Genomic DNA, 6,588 nt, shown 5'->3' with positions numbered 1-6,588 from the left:
ACTTGCAGCTAAATTTTATTATGTGTTGGTATGTAATTAATGACATACAGATTGATAGTATTTACTATTAGTTAAAAAATAATAAACAATTATTATTATAATTTTTTTTCTCTTACTTTTTTTTGGCAAAAAAAAAACAAAAAATAATTAGTTACAGTTTAATACATTTAAAGACATAACTCTATTGTGATCTTATTAGTTGTTTAGTCACTTTTAAAACTTGAATGAAATTAAATTTTAATTTTATTTGTTTCTTTTACCGTTTTTATATTGAAACTATTTTTCGTAGGTTATTTAGCATTAGTTTAAATTACATGCAGCTACATAACGAACTTGATAACTTTATTAATAAACTTAAAATTTCAAAAACAGTACTTTAGTGTCAAATTTTGCTATAACTTTATACTAAAAATAGTCTTTGTATACTTAATAACTTGAGAAGCTTTGTTCACTAAAATTCAAGAACAAAAAGACAAGTATTTACTTTTAAATCACCAATTTTTCTGGCTTACGAAACTTGTTATTTAAAATTATAGGTTGAATTTTTATAGTTTTAAAACTTAAGACATTTTTTAACAATCTAGTTGATATTTAAGTACAAACTTTCGTAAACTGTTCAAGATGACATGTCTTTTTAACACTTTAAGACTGTCGTTTCAGCGGAGTTTTTTTTTTGAAAAAATAAACTAAAACAAAATTATTTTAAATTAATTCTAATATGTTTTTATTTAATTTACCATTAGTAAAAGCTATGTTTAGTTTTTTATAGTAAATTACATTGATCATTTTTTAACGACTAAAGTCTTGTAATGTATAGCCAATTTATAACTTAATGAGTAAGTTAAGTTTGAAGTTTTAAGTTAGTTTATAGTTACTAAACAACCTGATCGAGGAAATTTACATCGAAAAAAAAGTACATTTTATTGCTTTTTTCCTCAGTAGTTTAAATAAAAAATTAACAAACTTTAAATTATACAACAACATAGAAGTAATTAAAGTTTAATAAAATAAATAATCAACATAATCAATGTGTACTTTTAAGTGTAAATAAAATATAGATCATTAATCATTATTATTAGTTAAAATCAACTCTAACATAAATTATCACCGCATCATAAACTTCAAAACTACAGCTCAAATAACTATAATCAAAAATATAAAAATAAATAAATAAAGTTTTTGTATTTAAAAATTTTTAATAACGTTTAAAGTAATGTTTGTCAACATTCTATGATAAACAGATTAAATTTATAATAAATATCAATAAAAAATCAGCAAAAACTCGGTATTTATTAAAAAAAGCGTCAACCAAATAATTAGAAGTTAATATTTTGCCATTAAATCATAACTTTTTTTTATTTTGATTCATAATTAGCACTTAACTAGATAGACCCAATATCCAAGTTTATTAGAAGTAAATTTATATACCAATTTAATCTTTACTATTAATAAATTAATTTGTTAATTAAATTGCTATTTTGTATGATTGTTAAAGAAAACAAAGTTTTATTTTTAAATGTGCAGTACAGGTACAAGTACAGGCATTTTGTAATATACTTAAATATATATTTTTTAAAATAAGTACTCATTAAGCGAACTATATAAATAAATATAACTATTCAAAATATAAAGTTAATTGTTTGCTAATAGAGATCCTAGCTAAACAAGTTCACAAGAATATATATAACAAATTTACACAGAACTCTTTCTTTATTACATTAACACATGTTTCTGTTAGTTAACAAGTTAACACACTTCAAAGGAGCTCTGTAAAAAATAAATGTTGCAAGGAAAAAACAGAAGCCAAAGTAGGTGTATGTATGTGTTTATTAGAAATAAGAATAACTACTACAGTTTATTGTAAATTAATGGTTAATAATAGATACAGTATATAATGTTAAATCCGACTGTTATAAAGCTTAATAATATTTGTAATTATTAAACCTAATTTTTAATAAAGTAAAGTAAAATACAAAACAAAATAACAAATCAAAGTATAAACTACTTACATGAAAGTTGAAGAAATACTAATTCATAAGACTAAATGGTCTTTAAGTATTCGCAAAAAATTAATTACCATTTACGTCACGATACTATTTTCTAATACATTAACATTTAATAAATTCCTTTAAATATATTGTTATGTCGCTATCAACAAAAGGTTTCTACTTATACACTTTTAGTGGCCTGGTTTACAACGCAACGTGCGCTTTAACTTGTATAGTAGATGCCCCAAGATAACGCTTAAATTATAGTTGACTTAAATAAACTAATATGAACTACTTACTATTTACTAAATGTTTAATAAATCAGTTACTTATACTAATTTAAACTGAGTTCGAATCTGTGATAATGATTATATTTACAATGAATTTGCGAAACGAAAAGATGATAAAAAACTGCACAACATTACACTAATAAACCAAATTATCAATTCTTTTAAAAGACGACAATACTCGAATAAAAGAAACTAAAAACTAAATGTTTAAACCAAACTAAAAAAGTATTCTAAAATCGAAATCAATTCGACAACAAGATTGAAACCATTAAAACTTTAGTGCAGCGAAAAGCTGCACTGACTTCACACTGCTGCCATGAAGTAGAAACTAAAAGCCCCCCTATTACTCGAGACTATTGAATTTATACTCGCTTGAGAAAAAAGAAGAAAGTAAAAAAGAGACAATTACCGCGTAAGCGGTACAGTAAAATAGATAATCTGTTCTTTATTTCTAGGATAAAAACAGCCGGGAACTTTAATTAAACATAGTTTTCACAAATATTTCAGATACATAATAAGTTAAGAAAATCTATTATTAAGTCTATTTATTATAAATAAAATGAAGTAAAACAACAAACATTAGTTACTGAATTGACATACTAATTAACAAATTTAAATTGAAGTTCTACGAAATGCTGTATACTTATAATTTGATTATAGTTTTATGTAATTAAAGCTATAGAAGCTTGGGGTTGTTTATATATATAAAATTTTGATAATGATTAAATCTAAATTATAACATAAGTAAAGTAAAAGGAAAATTAAAATAACATTTAAAAATTTAAATTACTTACACACGGACCAGAAACACACCAAAGCACAAAACTAAAACTGTTATTTATTCTAAACCCTGATCAATAATTAAGTTACAACACCGTGCATAAAAACACCACGACTTAAACTGCATATACAATACATGTTAAGGAAGATAATTAATCTTTACTTTAGAAAACAGCAATCGAGTGTTATAACTCAATAGATCTTATACAGATATACAAAAATATAATAAATTACGAATTTATGTATAATATGAATGTAAAATGTAAAATGGCAAGGTGGTTATGTGCTAAGTATAAACCTGCAGTATAAAAAAACTCGCAACAATCTATTGGGCGTTGTAGGTAAAAAAGCACGGCTTAACTGTTATTTTAATTCAGGCTATCATTTAAACTTGGAACTTAACACATAAAGGAAAATAGGAAATTTATAGTTGAGTAAGAGGCAGAAACCAGGTAGAAGAATGAAAAGTGATATTTAAAAAATAACTGTATAAAAAAAATTGTATAAAAAAATTAAAAATATTTATATATTAACTTAAGATATACAACTATATGAAAAGAGTGTGTTCATGTAAAAGAAAAATGAAAGGTAAGAAAGCACCAAGATATTATTTGAAGAAGAACCGTCGGTTGTTTACACATTTTTTGAAATGTCATGTCTTTTGTTTAATAATTGTTTACTAACTTCTGCTGCAATTGCCACTCGTTCAAGATCGCATATTTGGCAAGTCTTATTGGCGCCACCGATGTTGTTATTGCTCCATTCCATTTCTGGTTTGGTACTATACCTCTTAATGTCAAATACTGCCAAAAGAAATCTGACAATCTTGTGTAGTTATTTTAATTTTCATTTATGTTATAATTTAGACTTGAACAACATTAAAATTTTATAGATATACATTAAAACAAGTTTAGATAGCTTTAATTATCTTAAACTATAAATAAATAATAAATATATTAAATAATAAAGAATAGAAGCTAAATAATAAAGAATAGCTTCTATTCTTTCCTTACAGTCTTTATTTTTTTACAGACCTACGTTGAAGTGTGTTAATCCGTTAACGCACAGAAACATGTGTTATTGTAATAAAAGAAGGATACTGTAAAATTTGTTATTATTACATATTCCAGTGATCTTGTTTCACTAGGATCTTTTGTTAACAAACGATTAAATTTAAATTTTGATTAGATTAAATAATTACAAACACTATATAGTTTTATAACATTCGGATTTAAAATTATATTATGTATCTAAAATTAATCATAAATCTACAATAAACTGTAGCAGTTATTCTTATTTTTAATAAACACATACAGACACCTACTTTAGCTTCTATTCTTTCCTTACAGTATTTGTTTTTTTACAGAGCTCCGTCGACAGAAACATGTGTTAGTTTAATAAAGAAACAGTACTGTGTAAGTTTGTCATCATAAATAAATAAATATTTTTTATTAAACATTACGTTTTACTAATACAAATGTTTCACTGTTCTGTTAGGTAGAACAGCTCTTCAGTTAGTTTATTACAATAGTGTATTACACGAAGTCAAGATTTACATGAAATTAAGCAAAAAATAAAAGGACTGTTAATTCTCTAAATAAGTCAAAAAATAATATAAGACACTAAATTTGCGTACACATTAAAAACTATTTAAAATAAAGTGTAGAAAAATGTTTACAATTACTAAAAATTCGTTTAGTTTACTTACAGCTAGATTTGAGTTTAATTTAGAGATCTCTTGTTTTTTAAATTGCAGAAAATGCAGCCATGTTTTAAATTGAATTAGTTTTTTGTTCGTGCTAAAAATTCCCAGTTAACGCTAAAATATTCATTTTTATCTTTCAGGTCTCAACTATACTTCAAAAGCGTACTTTTTAGTCTATATTTACTCTTTTTAAAGGAACATTTATACCGTGTATACCTACTTTTTAACGATAAACCTGATGATCCAACATACTTCTTACTTTTCTTTGATGTTTTTACCGTCGCTCTATAGATAACATCTGTTAATAAACAATTGCCATCCACCATACATTTATCTCTGCAGTTGCATTGATTTCGTTCCTCTACTTTAACCTCTAACATTTTGCGATTAAGAGACATTATCTGAATCTTCATATTTGGAATACACGAGTATAAAATTTTTAACAGTTTTCTGTTATGGTACGGGCGCGTTGGGAAACGTTTCGGCTAACGATTTCCAGTAATCGTTTACCGATTCTTGTTTCTACCGACAAACAAATTTAGGTGTGAAGTATAAGATGTTTTTGTTTTCTTTTGGTGTTATTTCCGTTACGTTATATATTATTTGCTTAAACTGTAAGTGTTTATGAGTGAATAATAACAACTTTTTAATAATATTAAAAATAAGAGTTATTTTTTGTTGTAAAATAAAGTTAACTTTTATAACTGTTTTTCTAATAAAGCCATTTAAAAATACTTACAAAAAAAACAAAAAGTATCTAAATAAAGTATGAAAGCTGAGTTTAAAGTATAAAACAAAAGTTGCATCTAAGGACAATAATGTTGAATTGTTTTACGTTTGGTTTATAAGGTAATGCTACTCGTTAAAGCTCAAGTAAACGTTTGGGGTTGTAATTAGTGTAATATTTTATCAACTGATTCACAACAAAATTGACGTTTTGTTTTATATAAGTGCTAAAACAGTTACTCATTTAAACAAGTTTATTAATTTTCAAAATAACTTGTTCAAGAAAACTTCCAACAGTATTTAATTTCACAGACTAATATTAATTATAACATTGTATTTCATTTTTGACTAAATATTAATTTGTTAAATAAATTTTAAAAATACAACATATAAAAAAGTGACTAAAACTTAATAAGAAAATACTTCTTTAGTTTTTTTTTTCTTTTTTCTAAACTACACAAACTAAAGGTAGAGAAAATACTATTTAAAACTTCCATAAATAAAACTTTCTAAAAGTTGTATCTGAAAAGTGTGCTACTTAAATTTGAGCTACTTCAATAACTTTTCGTACTTAATAATTGAAGCTTTCCTTAAATTATGTTTAAATGTTACACACTTTACTCTGTAGCTTATTGAACGACATTGTATGAACTTCAATTATCATGTAACCACTACAGTCAAAGGGCTAGCTCACAGAGTGTTTAGTTACAAAAACCAAATACTAATTTAAGAATAAATTCCTAATTTTAAAATCTTTGAAAAGCTAAAATAGTTCTTAATTTTCTTTGGAATCTCAGAAACTGTGTGTACTAGCAATTACTTAAGTTTTGCTAATTTGGTCTTAATTTTAGAAAATATAGTGCTATTAAAACAACTTTTTATTAAGAAAGATTTTCATAATTTTTTATTTACTCAGAATAAACTTTTTTTCAAACTAATTTTCACAATTTACAAATTTTAAAGTACTTGAACTAACGAAAACTGATATTTGAAAAAAAAAAGATTTAGCTTGACAAAGAATTTATCAACCCTGGGAACCAAACTTTTATACTAAAAAAATAAGCTATGCCACAACTAAAGTATATATATTAGGAACCCT

The sequence above is a fragment of the Thalia democratica genome, chromosome 6 (assembly GCF_965202585.1).
Source record: "Thalia democratica chromosome 6, ktThaDemo2.hap1.1, whole genome shotgun sequence".
Lineage (NCBI taxonomy): Eukaryota > Metazoa > Chordata > Thaliacea > Salpida > Salpidae > Thalia > Thalia democratica.
Note: the sequence above shows the minus strand (reverse complement) of the source record.